The sequence below is a fragment of the Pelobates fuscus genome, chromosome 3 (assembly GCF_036172605.1).
Source record: "Pelobates fuscus isolate aPelFus1 chromosome 3, aPelFus1.pri, whole genome shotgun sequence".
Lineage (NCBI taxonomy): Eukaryota > Metazoa > Chordata > Amphibia > Anura > Pelobatidae > Pelobates > Pelobates fuscus.
In genome coordinates this window covers 282,802,395-282,818,815 of record NC_086319.1, presented here as the reverse complement: position 1 = coordinate 282,818,815, position 16,421 = coordinate 282,802,395, and positions in this window count along the sequence as shown.

The window sequence follows — 16,421 nt, the reverse complement described above, 5'->3', positions numbered from 1 at the left end:
TGCTAGAATTTCTTGATTACTATTTACACTACTATCATCAACATTGAAGGCCTACAAGCCCTGCATTGTTTTATGAATGTTATTTCAATGATAACTAATGGCAAATAAGGCGTATAAAGTCACATAGGGGTAACTTGGTTACAATATGGATTCGTGTGAAAATGCTTAAATAAACATCTAACAATGTTTTCATTATCTCAATAAGACTTATTGCAGAACCAGGTAATTCCAGATAATTTCACATAGTGGGGTCATCTTACTAGTTGCCGTAAAAACCCACATAGCACATAAAAGTTTGTGACGCTTTGAAGTCAACAAAAACAAGAAGTCTGCTCTGTTTCCTCTGTCATAAGCTTCTTCCCAGCATAAGTGCTGAGATTGCACAACACCACACAATGCATGGTAAAAGTAGGAAATCATAGTCGCACACAACAAAACTTCATATTTGTGTGTGGCCATAAGGATGCCATAACTAAAAAAAAAGACCTCAGCATTTAACACTATAGAGGGTGTCTCAACCCAAATTCCAAGGAGTGAGCATCATTATTGGACTAAGACAGGGGTAGGCAATCTTTGTCACTCCAGATGTTCTGAACTACATTTCCCATAATGATGTTACAACAATATTGCTGGCAAAGCATCATTGGAGATGTAGTCCACAACATCTGGAGTGCCAAAGTTTGCCCACCACTGAACAAGGGTATTCATCAGTCACCTCTTTATTAATATAGGGGACCCAAAATATGTATTTCTTATACCCTCACCGAGCACTGAACACCAGTATAAAAATTGGGATTCAGGAAAAGGGCATGCCTTACAGAGCTGGGTATAAGCATTACACATTTTGTTTCCTGTACAGGAAACATTCATATGCATACAAAACTTTAAAGCCTCAATGGTTACCTACCACCAATCTCATACTCATTTTTTATTTTAAATCGTATTTTGTCCTTTCAGGAACATGGATAAGGCCAGCATGTTGCAATGCTGTCTGCTGTCACACTGAAAGTACGTGCATGTCAGTGTACACTAGGTGATCTGACTGACATTGTAAACGAAGCAGGACTTTAAATGTGGTATCAACAGGTATAGGATTAACACCAAAAATAATAGTATACCCAGTAAATGGGCATTACATTTTACATGCTTTACCATTAAGCAAATTCTCTCCAAAAATACATTGATTGGTCCCAGTAAATCAGCCTTCTTAAACATTTCCTACTCTAATCACTTTAGAAATGAACATTGAAAGGATATTTGATTTGTTGCAGGTCTTTCTTCCCCCAGAAGCGGTTGGGAAAAATAAAATCAATTTATATCTCTTTTGAACAAATATGAGGGATACAGGATATTTGGTTTCCCTCCTCCGTTAGATGCTCACCCAGTCTCCACTCCTTCAAAAAATCATTAAAAACCCATTTCTTCATAAAAGCGTATCAATTAAACTCTTAATAGCTCCCAACTGATTCCTCTTCTGCAACTGTCACTAGTCTAATACTATCCTTACCTTTGGTGTCATTTTACCCCACTCCCTCTAGCATGTAAGCTCATTGAGCAGGGCCCTCAACCCCTCTGTTCCTGCGTGTCCAACTTTACAACTACATGTCTGTTCGTCCACCCATTGTAAAGCGCTGCGGAATTTGACAGCGCTCTATAAATAATATAATAATAATAATAATAATATAGATGTTTTGTTATTTAGAATAAAGTAACCTGAATTTAGCATGAGCTGCTGATCTGAGAAACGTTATATTTATTTATTGTGTTTTGTGTTTTCCTTGTAATCTTCACTACAATATACTGTGTTACTTGTTTTCCTCGCAATTAATTGTATTTGTGATGTATGAATTTATAAATATGGATTGTAAATATAATAGTACAACTGTCATTTACTCACTATATATTTTTTTAACAAACCTTTGCTGGTGTCTGTAAATTTTTTGTTTATACGTGATAAATCTGAATCAGGGCAAATTAGACAGCAACCACAAGGCAAATTAGACAGCTGCCTAGGGCACACTGACCCGGGGACAGAATGTCCGGGAGCAGGGCCACCATCAGGAGGTGACAACCATAACGGTTGTCATGGGCCCGGTGGTCCTGGGGGGCCCAGACTGCTTTGGCAGTCCAGGGCCCCACAATTACTCTCTGCACATATATATAGCGATGATCGCTATATATTCGTGCAGTGCAGGTATTTGCAGAGGGGGCGCAGCGGACTGCAGGAGCACTTCACAGATCTTCCCTGTCTATAATACCCGCAAGACGTGCGGCCGTTTGAGCGTTGCCACGGGTTACCATGGCAACGCTCCGCGCAACGCACACACCACGTCTCACGAGAGTTAGAGAGAAGAAGAGTAGATCTGTAAAGTGCTCCTGCAGTCCGCTGGGCCCCCTCTGCAAATACAGAGAGCCGGGGGCCACACCATGCCACCGGACCACCAGGGATCATGGAATCTTCCCCCCTCCCTGGTAAGAAACAGGGAGGGAATAACTTTAATTACATTACATGCATACACTAGTAAACACACACACTGCATTCATTACACTAACACACACACTGCACTCACTGCACTAACACACACTCTGCATTCATTACACTAACACACACTCTGCATTCATTACACTAACACACACTCTGCATTCACTGCACTAACACACACTTTGCATTCATTACACTAACACACACACTGCATTCACTACACTAGCACACACTCTGCATTTACTGCACTAACACACACTCTGCATTCATTACACTAACACACACACTGCATTCACTGCACTAACACACACTCTGCATTCACTACACTAGCACACACTCTGCATTTACTGCACTAACACACACACTGCATTCACTACACTGACACACACACTGCATTCACTGCACTAACACACAATCTGCATTCATTACACTAACACACACACTGCATTCCCCCCACACTGCACTAACACACACTCTGCATTCATTACACTAACACACACTCTGCATTCACTGCATTAACACACACTTACACTTCCCAGACCTTGTGCTTTGTCAGGGGACCCAAAATTTCTGGTGGCAGCCCTGTCCGGGAGACCGTCAGGAAGGGACGGCAATGCACATAGTGCTCTCCTTCTGCCAGTCACTGCATCTTCTGTTTCCTCTACCCGATCTGACATGAAGTGCTCAGAAAGTGCTCACTGACAGCAACAAACAGCTACCTGTCAGACCGAGTAGAGAATACAAAAGATCCTCCACCGCAGTCTGTAATACGGCCACACTGCATGGAAAGAGGTAAGCAGGCATGCACAAGGAGAGAGAAACTACAAATGACGGAAGGGGGAAAAGAGACACTTTAAGTTTGGATTCCAATATTGTTGAATGGGTAAGGCAGTGGCTGAGTGACAGGCAACAGAGGGTTGTAGTCAATGGAGTATATTCAAAGTTTGGGCTTGTCACTAGTGGGGTACCTCAGGGATCTGTACTTGGACCCATTCTCTTTAATATGTTTCTTAGTGATATTGCAGAAGGCCTTGATGGTAAGGTATGTCTTTTTGTGGATGATACTAAGATATGCAACAGGGTTGATGTTCCAGGAGGGATAAGCCAAATGGCAAATGATTTAGGTAAACTAGAAAATGGTCAGAGATGTGGATAAGTGCAAGATAATGCATCTTGGACGTACAAACCCAAGGGCAGAGTACAGAATAGTTGATAAAGTTCTAACCTCAACATCTGAGGAAAGAGATTTAGGGGTGATTATTTCAGATGACTTAAAGGTAGGCAGACAATGTAATAGAGCAGCAGAAAATGCAAGCAGAATGCTTGGTTGTATAGGGAGAGGTATTAGCAGTAGAAAGAGGGAAGTGCTCATGCTATTGTACAGAACATTGGTGAGACCTCACTTGGAGTCAGGGCCGGCCTTAGGGGTGTGCGAGCTGTGGGGCCGCACAGGGCACCATGGAGCAGGGGGCACACTGTGGCCAACACAGCTCACACACTGGCTACCCGTGGAGGATTTAATTGTTCTCCACCCGGGATAAAAAAAAACTAAAAACATTGTGGCGGGGGCGGGGCTTAGTGTGCATTGGGGGCGGGGCTAAATGACAGTGGGGGCAGGGCAAGAAGTTCCAGGTAATTGCTGCATGGGAAGCAGGAAGTAGTCCCTGCTTCCCCAACAACCAGAATCCAGGAGCTGCACTGCCTCCACTCCTCCATAATGAATAGAGGTAACTATGTGTGATTGTCTGCCTGCGTGTGACTGTCTGCCTGTGTGTGACTGTCTGCCTGTGTCTGTGTGTGTGTGACTGTCTGCCTGTGTGTGTGACTGCGTGTGTGTGACTGTCTGCCTGCCTGTGTGTGTGACTTCCTGTGTGTGTGTGACTGTCTTCCTCTGTGTATGTGTGTGTGTGACTGTCTGCCTCTGTGTGTGTGACTGTCTGTGTGACTGCCTGTGTGGAATATCTGCCTGTGTGTGTGTGTGTGTGTGTGTGACTGTATGCCTGTGTTTGCATGTGACTGTCTGCCTGTGTGTGCGTGTGTGTGGCTGTCTGCCTGTGTGTGTGTGGCTGTCTGCCTGTGCATGTGTGTGGCTGCGTGTGTGTGTGGCTGTCTGCCTGTGTGTGTGCATGTGTGACTGCCTGTGTGTGTGTGTGTGTGACTGTCTGCCTGTGTGTGCGTGTGTGTGGCTGTCTGCCTGTGTGCATGTGTGTGGCTGTCTGCCTTTGTGTGTGTGACTGTCTACCTATGTGTGTGTGTGTGTGACTGTGTGTGTGTGTGTGTGGCTGTCTTCCTGTGTGTGTGTGTTTGTGTGGCTGTCTGTGGCCGTCTGTCTGTGTGTGTGGCTGTCTGTGGCTGTCTACCTCTGTGTGGGTGTGTGTGTGTGTGTGTGTGTGCGTGTGTGAATATCTGCATGTAACGGTGTGTGTGTGTGACACTGTATATGTGGCTATATGTACATGACTGTCCATCTGTACCTGTGTGTGTTTGTAATTGTCTGCCTGTAACTGTGTGTGTGACTGTCTGCCTGTAACTCTGTATGTGTATGTGTGTGTAATGAATATTTATTTTTAAATCATTATTAATTTAATAAATCCCCTATACAATCACTACACTTCTATACACACACTGTACATTGATGACAGGGGAGAGAGGGCGCTGCAAATATGTTTCGCACAGGGCACCTTAAGGCCTAAGGCCGGCCCTGCTTGAAGTATTGTACGCAGTACTGGAGACCGTATCTAGAAGGATATTGATACTTTGGAGAGAGTTCAAAACTGGTTCATGGATTACAGGATAAAGGATCTTACCATGTATAGCTTGGAGGAAATACAAGACAGGGGGTTTGCTGGCGCTATATAAATAATAATAAAATAATAATAATAATATGATATAAACATTTAAATACATAAAGTGAATCAACACAGTAAATGAAGTATTACTTTGCTGAGAGGGTAGTGGAATAGCCATTAAGCAGGAGGTTAACACAGTGAATAAGTTGAAGCATGCGTGGGATCGGCATGAGGCTATCCTAGCTATAAGATAAGGCCAGGGACTAATAAAGGTATTTAGAAAATTGGGCAGACTAGATGGACCGAATGGTTCTTATCTGCCATCACATATGTTTCTAGAAGTGCTGGATGCACAAAGAGACACATAGAGGGCTGGGGGGTACCAAGAGATACAGAAGGACTGGGAACACAAAAAACCCACGTCTGTGGGGAACAAAGAGACACAGTGGGGCTGGGGGAGAAAGAGACACAAACGCTGCTGGGGGGACAAAGAGACACACAAAGGTGCTGGGAGGGACAAAAAGACACATAGAGAGGCTGGAGGAGGGCAAAGAGAAACAAAGAGGGCTGGGGAGGCAAAGAGACACAAAGAGGACTGGGGGACAAAGAGACATGCAAAGCAGGTGGGGGATAAAAGAAACACACAAAGGGACTGGGGGAAGATACACACATATGGGCTAGGGGTATGGAAAAAGAGACACACAAAGGAATTAGGGGAGAAAGAGACACATACAGTGGCTGAGGGTAGAAAGATACACCCAAAGTTGGCAAGTAGCTGGTCTTGCCTGGAGCATAAAATAGTCTTGCACCGGCCCTGATCTGAATGCAACGGATTATTGTTCAAATCACAAACATCCAATCATGGATTTAGCAAATATGAAAATGCTTATCTCACATGAGTGCATGTTTAAAAGCACTTTTTGGAAAAGAAAGTAAACATTCTATATACTTCTAATGAATTTGAAAATTGGTTTAGTAGTATACCCTGAACTTCTATATTACACGCCTTGTAGCAAACTCTGCACCGCATCTTTCAAAATTTCCTTTCTAAAACTCTTCTTTTTTGAGGAAGTCACTGTGGCGGAACCCACCTCGCCACTGGACATTGGAGGGGCCTGGCTGCCTGCCTCTTACCTGCTGACTATGGCCCCTGGAAAATTGGTACACTTAAAGATTTATATTTGGGCATATTGTACTGTAAATTGCTGCTACTGGCCCTTTTAACAGCATCTATGGACACATTGGGACTTTTGGGACTACTGTCCCTTTAAGACTGTGAAGCATGTTCTAGTGTGCTGCCTGTAATATTGTATATGTATTCATGTGTTAAGTTTAGCCTGGGTGATATGTATGCAGCATTCACCTGATTGTTCGGTAGAATCACTCCATTCATTATATTGAGTGAAACTACCGAACAACCAGACCACCCAGGAATAAGTGTGCCTCCAATTACAGTTTGCAACAATGTTGCAAACGGGTAATTGGCAATCAGTGTAATGTAGTCTTTGTCCTCTGGGTGGCCGCCATTCGGGAAACAAACACGTGGCGGCGGCCATCTTAAACTACCGAACAGCGGTGTTTTGCCGTCGAGTGTCTGGAACTAAAATCGGACACTTGACTAGGCAAACACCGCTGAGACCTCCATACTTCCAGAAATTCGTATGGAAACTACCGAATGACCCGCCGTTCGGTAGAAAGAACCCCACAAACAAGGGAATTCATTCAAACCCTCTCCAGGCTCTATAACACAGGCAATTCGCCTGTTTTCATTCCCTTGTTTGTGACCGACCGCAGGGCCAAAATGCATGGAACTGTTTTCGGATACTTTACCCATGCGGTCGGTCAAATCTTTGGAACCCCATATCTCACGAACCATTCATCCGAATTACTTGAATTTTGGATATGTTGTCCCCCTGAATAAGGGCTATCCAGCGATGCTGGATTTAAAGGTGTACCCCCTGTTTTTGGGGTACATCCAGGAATTGGGGAAAAGTGTGTACTGTATAATTGGGTTAAGTGGTAATCTAAGGGGAGGAAATGTGTGGGAGGTACATCCATGTGATTGGTCAATATCATCCTCCCCCTGGGAGTGTCCTGTATGTACCTGTTTGTGAATAAAAGCCAGGCTGGATGAGCCAGTCCAGAGTTCCTGTTTTAACCTCAAAGTGATGTGTCGTCTCATTATTGGGGGAAGGATTTATTGTATGCTGTTCCAGTTGACTGCTAGGAGTACAGGCCTATTCGTATGGTTCCTATTCAATGGTCTACAGCATTCATACGCTTGGGAGAATTTAAAGGTTTCTCGGATTCGGTGATTATGGTGTCTGCCAGAGTGCTTGGAGTCCTCAGGAAGCACTAGGAGCATCCATTAACGGAGGTACCAAGTCGGGGTGCCAGGCGATCCGTTACATTGGTGGCAGCGGTGGGATGGCGTCCTAGTGTGAGGTAAAGCAGCTCAGAGACACTGTTTGGATTTACAAATTGAGGGCAACGCTAGCAGTCGTGCAGCGCCCCTGGGAGCAGACAAGTATGGAAGGTTCTGGCTCTGGAGATGATTGGCTGGCCGAGGTGAGGCAGCGAGTGGCCGAGTATGGGGATGATATACCCATGGAGACACGCCGGGTGATCTGGAACCAGGTCATGGCTGAGCGAAACACAAGGCTGGACCGAGAATTCCGGTTGGCGAAAGAGAGGAAGTATGCTCAGCAGCAGGAGCGTTGTAGCAGCCGAGTAGAGGCTGCATCCGAGGAGGTTAGCCGTCTTTCCCTGAGGCGGCGGGAGGAACACGAAGTGGGGGTCCTCATAGACTGGTCCTGTGAGGAACCACAACAGGCAGGTAGAGATGGGACCAAGGTCTCTCCACCGGGATGCTGGGCAACCGGCCCAGATCCCCAGCAGCAGCCAGAGTTGCCAGGTGGGGAAGCAGGTGGCCCTTACTCACAAATGTTGAGGGGCCTCACGGGTTGGTCCTGGGAAGACCCACAGATGGCAGGTGGAGATGGGACTGCAGTCTCTCTACCGGCCCTACAGGGATGCTGGGCAGTCGGCCCAGATCCCCAGCGGCAGTGTGAAGTGCAGGGAGAGGAGAGCAGCGTCCTCCCTCCCCAGCGGCAGGCTGAGTTACAGGGGGCAGAGGTAGTTGGTCCTACCCCCCAGCAGCAGCGTGATTTTTTGGGAATAGAGAGCCCAGTCTCCGTTCCCCAGCAGCAGGACACTGAATTGGGAGGAGAGACAGTCGGTCTCCCTCCACAAAGACTGAAAGTAGGCATGGGAGAGGAGATTGTTACCTCCTCTCCCCAGCGGCAGATCATCAATGGGCAGAGTGTTCTAATGGGAGAGGAGATTGTTACCACCTCTCCCCAGCGGCGGATCATCAATGGGCAGAGTGTTCTAATGGGAGAGGAGCTGGTTACCACCTCTCCCCAGCGGCAGCTTAATGTACCAGGGGGAGACCGTAAGCCCCACACCAGCACAGATGGGACCGTGGTCTCTGTGCCCAAGTTACAGGGAGCTGAAGGGGCCGTCCTCCCTCCCCAGTGGCAGTGTGATTTGTTGGGAATTGGGAGCCCAGTCTCCATTCCCCGGCAGCAGAGTGTCCAGCAGGGAAGAGAGAGCCCAGTCTCCTTTCCCCAGCAGCAGGACACTGTATTGGGAGTAGAGACAGTCGGTCTCCCTCCACAGAGTATAGAAGTATGTAGGGGAGAGGAGCTTGCTACCACCTCTCCCCAGCGGCGGATCAGTAAAGTGCAGGGAGAGGAGAGCAGCGTCCTCCCTCCCCAGCGGCAGCCTAACACACCAAGGGGAGACAGTAAGCCCCACACCAGCACAGATGGGACCGTGGTCTCTGTGCCCAAGCTACAGGGAGCTGAAGGAGATGTCCTTGCTCCCCAGCGGCAGTCTACGGTTCAGGGAGAGGAGTTTGTCATCCCCTCTCCCCAGCGGCAGCTTAGCACACCAAGGGGAGACAGTAAACCCCACAACCGTGCAGATGGGACCGTAGTCTCTGCACCTACACCACTGGGGATAGGGACAGTCGGTCCTAGTCCACAACAGCCAGACAAAATATCGGAAGGGGAGACAGTCGTTTTTCCCCAACAACAGCTGTGTTCAACCAGGGGAGAGGACACCCTGGTTACTTTTTCCCCAAGCCTTGGACTTACAACTGGACACGAGTGGCAGGGGGCCATCTGGACAACTACCCCCTGTAAGGACAGCCAGCCGACTATCAGAGCCCCAGACCGACTGGAGGTCTGGAGTCTGGATAGTCTAAATGGGAAAGGGGAGAAATGTGGCGGAACCCACCTCGCCACTGGACATTGGAGGGGCCTGGCTGCCTGCCTCTTACCTGCTGACTATGGCCCCTGGAAAATTGGTACACTTAAAGATTTATATTTGGGCATATTGTACTGTAAATTGCTGCTACTGGCCCTTTTAACAGCATCTATGGACACATTGGGACTTTTGGGACTACTGTCCCTTTAAGACTGTGAAGCATGTTCTAGTGTGCTGCCTGTAATATTGTATATGTATTCATGTGTTAAGTTTAGCCTGGGTGATATGTATGCAGCATTCACCTGATTGTTCGGTAGAATCACTCCATTCATTATATTGAGTGAAACTACCGAACAACCAGACCACCCAGGAATAAGTGTGCCTCCAATTACAGTTTGCAACAATGTTGCAAACGGGTAATTGACAATCAGTGTAATGTAGTCTTTGTCCTCTGGGTGGCCGCCATTCGGGAAACAAACACGTGGCGGCGGCCATCTTAAACTACCGAACAGCGGTGTTTTGCCGTCGAGTGTCTGGAACTAAAATCGGACACTTGACTAGGCAAACACCGCTGAGACCTCCATACTTCCAGAAATTCGTATGGAAACTACCGAATGACCCGCCGTTCGGTAGAAAGAACCCCACAAACAAGGGAATTCATTCAAACCCTCTCCAGGCTCTATAACACAGGCAATTCGCCTGTTTTCATTCCCTTGTTTGTGACCGACCGCAGGGCCAAAATGCATGGAACTGTTTTCGGATACTTTACCCATGCGGTCGGTCAAATCTTTGGAACCCCATATCTCACGAACCATTCATCCGAATTACTTGAATTTTGGATATGTTGTCCCCCTGAATAAGGGCTATCCAGCGATGCTGGATTTAAAGGTGTACCCCCTGTTTTTGGGGTACATCCAGGAATTGGGGAAAAGTGTGTACTGTATAATTGGGTTAAGTGGTAATCTAAGGGGAGGAAATGTGTGGGAGGTACATCCATGTGATTGGTCAATATCATCCTCCCCCTGGGAGTGTCCTGTATGTACCTGTTTGTGAATAAAAGCCAGGCTGGATGAGCCAGTCCAGAGTTCCTGTTTTAACCTCAAAGTGATGTGTCGTCTCATTATTGGGGGAAGGATTTATTGTATGCTGTTCCAGTTGACTGCTAGGGGTACAAGCCTATTCGTATGGTTCCTATTCAATGGTCTACAGCATTCATACGCTTGGGAGAATTTAAAGGTTTCTTGGATTCGGTGATTATGGTGTCTGCCAGAGTGCTTGGAGTCCTCAGGAAGCACTAGGAGCATCCATTAACGGAGGTACCAAGTCGGGGTGCCAGGTGATCCGTTACAGTCACTAATCACTAGCTAGGCAACCAAGCGTGGGCACCTGGTGATACATAGATCTAGTTTGCAACCTTTGTAGAATGTGGAATATACAACCTGTAGTATGAGCCCTGGGGTGAGGGAGTGAAGAGTTAGTCTGTTTTCATCTGCAAAGAGAACACTTGGATCTTAATAGCACAATCCTTTACAAAGCGATGTGCTTTTTTAAAATAAATGGTACTAGTTTAAAATTTTAGATGAAAACCTAGTGCTATTATGATGTCATGAATACCCTTGTGCCACTATTGTAAGTAGTCAAACAACTTGCTGACAATTTGTCTACATACACGGTCTCCTTGGGTGCTGGTGCCTGCCTGCTCCTGTGTGGAATGCTGGAATCTCCCGCTCTGAGCTTCTGTTAGCTCCTGACCTAAGATTTTATGCCGCTAGTCTTAGCTCTGGCAGAGAGCTCCTGGAAGTGCCAGAGAAAAGAACCCTTAGCAAATGCTTTGACTATTTACATTGGGGGCACCAGAGAACTCCTGGCACCATAACCCACTACAGCACACTGCAGTGGTTATGGTGCTTGGAGTGTTCCTTTAAATCAATACTATAAGAGCACCTGCTTTGATGCCAGTGAAAATTCTCAGCAGGGTAGGTGCTCACTGCTAAACAAACATAGAGACATTTGCATACATACAAATATACACTGCCAGATGCAATTATTCACACACCGATATAGACACTGGTAGGCACATACAGATACTCATTATAATGTACACTCAGATGCACACTGCCACATACACAAGCAGAAAGACACAAGCAAACACACAGATGATCACCTAAATACATATTGTCACCACTCTCTGGTTTTCATTCTTCTTGGGTTCAAGTAGCTGACCTTGGGTACAATGTGGAGTAGGCTGGCACTAGTGGGACTGGTTGAAGTTGTGATCTTCCTTCTCTCCAGCACATGGCTCAGTGTGTGCCAGGAGAAAGTGATGCTTAATTTGTTCCTCATGGTCCCAGTGCTGTCACACCAGGGAAAAATAAATATGTCCTGCTGAGGGGTCAATACCCTTAAGTACACCTCATAGATTTAAAGGGCCCCAAATGGGCTCCATCGCTTCTACGGGCCCTGACAATGGACTTCGATATACTAATGGTAGTCCTTAGTTTCAAATAAATTAATCTGGTACCAGGAATATTTGGTTTTAGTTTTTTTATTTATGTTTTTTTTATTTACTTAAGACAGGGCCGGACTGGGGATACAAAGCAGCCCTGAAAAAAAAAATCTATGCCAGCCCCATAAGTCATTGCGCCATATATTGTCGCATGTAATATGTAAGGCTATGTCTTGCCACCCCAGATGATTGAGTAATATATATATATATATATATATATATATATATATATACATATATATATATATATATTGCTTTTTCTAATATCAAATATTGGTCCTTTCAGAGTAAAACATTTAATTATACAGTAAGCATACTCACATGCAGACACAGACAATCTCATTGATACACAGCCTCATAGACAAACAATTTGACTAATATACATAAGCTCATTGACATAAAAACACAAGCTCACTCACTAGCAGGCACACACACACATGCAAGCAAGCTCACTCACTAGCAGGCGCGCACACACAGCTTAATGTAGTGGTTCTGGTGTCTATAGCCTGCCCCTGCAGGCTTTTGAATGTAAACACTGACTTTTCAGAGAAAAGGCAGTGTTTACATTGCTTAATAGTGACACCTCTAGTGACAGACACTCAGACGGTCACTAGAGGCGCTTCCTGTGTCAGTGCGGATTGGCTGAGATCATCAAGCTTGATGATCTCAGTCATAGAGGCAGAGACCAGCACGACGTTGAAAAAAAAAAGTGAGTAAAACACTATTTTTAAAAACACACACAGACACCACGACTGACACACACACACCATGACAGACATACACACACCATGACAGACACACCATGACACAGACCATGACACAGACACGCACACCATGATACAGACACACCGTGACACAGACACACACACCATGACACAGACAGACACACACACACACACCATGACACAGACAGACACACACACCATGACATAGACAGACATACACACACACACACACCCTGACACAGCCAGACATACACACACACACCATGACACAGACAGACAGACACACACACCATGACACAGACAGACAGACACACACACCATGATACAGACACACACACGACACAGACACACACACACACACACACACAGCATGACACAGACAGACACACACCATGACACAGACAGACACACAGCATGACAGACAGAGAGACACACACACCATGATACAGACACACCGTGACACAAACACACGACACAGACACACACACCATGACACAGACAGACACACACACACACCATGACAGACAGACAGACACACACGCCATGATACAGACACACTGTGACACAGACACACGACACAGACACACACACCATGACACAGACAGACACACACACACACCATGACACAGACAGACATACAGCATGACAGACAGACAGACACACCATGACACAGACAGACACACACACACGCACCATGACACAGATACACACACAGCATGACACACACACACACTCAAACACTCCCACTGACATACATACTTTTTGGTACCTGTGGGTGGGCAGACAGATATGTGTGCTGGCGTCCACAGGGAGAAGTTGAATGGCGGCCGCAGGCGCAGGGAGAAGTTGAATGGCGGCCGCAGGGGAAGCTCTTCTGGCAGCCGCTGGGGGTGCAGGCTGTTCTGTCTCTGCTCCCCCTCCCTCGCACGCTAGAAAGAGACCGGGGCCGGAATATGACTTCATATTCCGGCCCCGGTCTCATTAAGCTGCGCGCGAGGGAGGGGGAGTAGAGACAGAACAGCCTGCTCCCCCAGCGGCCGCCAGAAGAGCTTCCCCTGCGGCCGCCATTCAACTTCTCCCTGTGGCCGCAGGTCACCCCGGCCCAGGTGCCGACGGCCCACCGGGAAATTTCCTGGTATCCCGGTGGGCCAGTCCGGCCCTGTCTTAAGACTTGTATGTTCCTTGCTGATAATGGCAGTTGTCTTAATTGGATATGTGAAGGGTATTTTTGAGGTCTGTCTTTAACTTCAACACACTTGTAATATGTTTGTAATTTAAACAGATTAATTTTTTTAAACATTAAATTCCCCCTTTCTTGTCTGGCATATTCTTCACATGTTGCCAAGCGCAGTTAGAACAGGACAACAGATTGCAATGGACCCAAAAGAAAATTGCAGTGTAATGGAAACAAATAATGTTTTTGGGGAGACTTGGGAATCCATCACTCCTACAGCTCCAGGGGGAGAGAATTGTGTTTTTGTTGTAAGATGAAGCAAAGCCAAAGAAAAAAGTAAAGGCCAGATCACAAAACGGCCCTGTGAAAGCTTCCTTGTTTACATCAGGAACCGATCCATCTTCATTAGTGGGGAGGACAGCTTTTTGTACAAGCTGCAGAATAGGAGTCCGGAGGGGCTAGAGAATTAAAAAGGGCAAGGGGGAAACTCAGCGCATGTGTACCAGCTGCACATACGTGCAACCAGCTTTTGAAGCTGAAAGCAGACCAATCTATTAACCATTTGACTACCCCATGGATGAGCAGAGCTCTTGCAAACTGCATTGCATCATGATACAGGCAAAAAAAACAAAACACATAAAACACACAGTCACGGATATTTTTGTGTAAACTATTTATAATATGTTTAATTCAATTGTGTTCAGTAAATGTGGTTTTGGGGGAAAAAAAACTGCAGTCAATTAAGTCTGTTGAAATACATTATCTTCATGGTAGGTAAATAGTTGGTGAAGGCTCGTCCACAGGGGCACTTGCAGCAGGGCTTCACCAGTTTTGTTTTTTTTTTTTAAATGCCCAATATGTCTAGTATTTCAATTAACATAATAATTATAAAATCATTTAGGAGTTATAAAACAGATACTACAAGGAGTGAATTACCGTTTTAAAGCTCAAACTTCGCAAAATCTATCATGCTGAGATTGCAACTTTAATTCGGTCACAGAATTGTTACACCAAAACTGTTACACCAAAGAATATATTTTTAGAAAGTACATCTCCCAGACTATTTAACCAAGAGTAATATGACACTTTTCATTTAACTCCACACATGTACCTTTGCCCTTAGTTCTATTTCTAGACTTGCTCCTGATCCTGCCCCCAATCTAAACCATAATCCAACTCCAAACTCAGCTCCTGATGCCATGCCCTAACCCTACCTTTGAGGGATTCTCTCTGCTTTCCTCAGTTCTGACATAAGCAGATGGATATTCCAGATCACTTAGTACAGAGAGCTCTGTGAGAGATCTGTACTGTCTGATTGCAAAATGAAAAGGAGATCTCCCTCTCATGCTGCATGACCTACTCAGCTATGAGGATTTAAAGGGATATAAAGGGCTATGCTTAGTGCTCACGTTGAGCACTCCTAATTGTGGCCCAAGATGACAGAATGGGCCCTCAAGTATTGAAAGATACCTGGGGCTCCCATATTTTAGTGTGTGGATGTTGTAAGCTCAGAATCACAGGGGCATGTGTGAACGCCAAGCCATGGTGATTTAGAAGGATTTAAAGGGTTATGTTCAGTGCTCATTATGAGTGCTGCACGTAGCTCATCTGTCAGTCTGAGGGGTCTCTTGTACCAGCAGGGATTTAACCCAGCTGGTATTTTTACGCATGACTGTCTATGCCATCAACGGATATTAAAGTCCTGCACTGCATGAAGGCATAAACCAATGATGGTGAACCTATAGCACGCAGAGGTCATACGTTTGCCACATCTTTTTATATGTGCTCCTTAGACACACTGAGATATTCTCTAATACTCCTCCCAATCCTGGGTTAGGACTAAGCTAAGTATGCAGTGCTCATTACTGTACCCCCTCAGGTATGTAGCAGGCAGTTACTTAGTGGGGCAGCACAAGGTCTGAAATCCTGGAGAACAAGTTGGTGGGAAGTGTTTACAAACTGAAAGGCTGTCACTGTCTCCAGTCCCCTATCCCCAGATACCTCCCATGGACATATCAATTCTCTCCCACTATTTACTGTCATCAGATTGGATCTCTGGTTAGGAGAACAAGGGGATATTTTCATGCCCTCGTTTTGGTAATATCAGTGTAGGGGCTGAGAATCCTACGGTAACCTCTGCCACTGCTGTCATTAACTCATGCTGGAAACAAAGCTTTGCTTGTGTTTAAAAAGCACAAAATATATATTTTTGACCCCTTAGTAAAGTGGGTGAGCCAGCTGGTGGCTGCAATGGGATTGAGTGTGTCCAAGGCTTGCACAGGGAGTGGCAATAATACTCTATATACAGACAGGTGTAGATCTGCAGAGAACATTACTGATCCAGGGATGGAGGATAGGAAGTAGTAGGTAGGACAGATAGGTGGCACAGGATTGGAGGAAGACAGACTTGTCAGGTAATGGAGATGGTCACATCACAATCTCAGTTTTCAGGTTTATTTGTAGTGTTGGCACT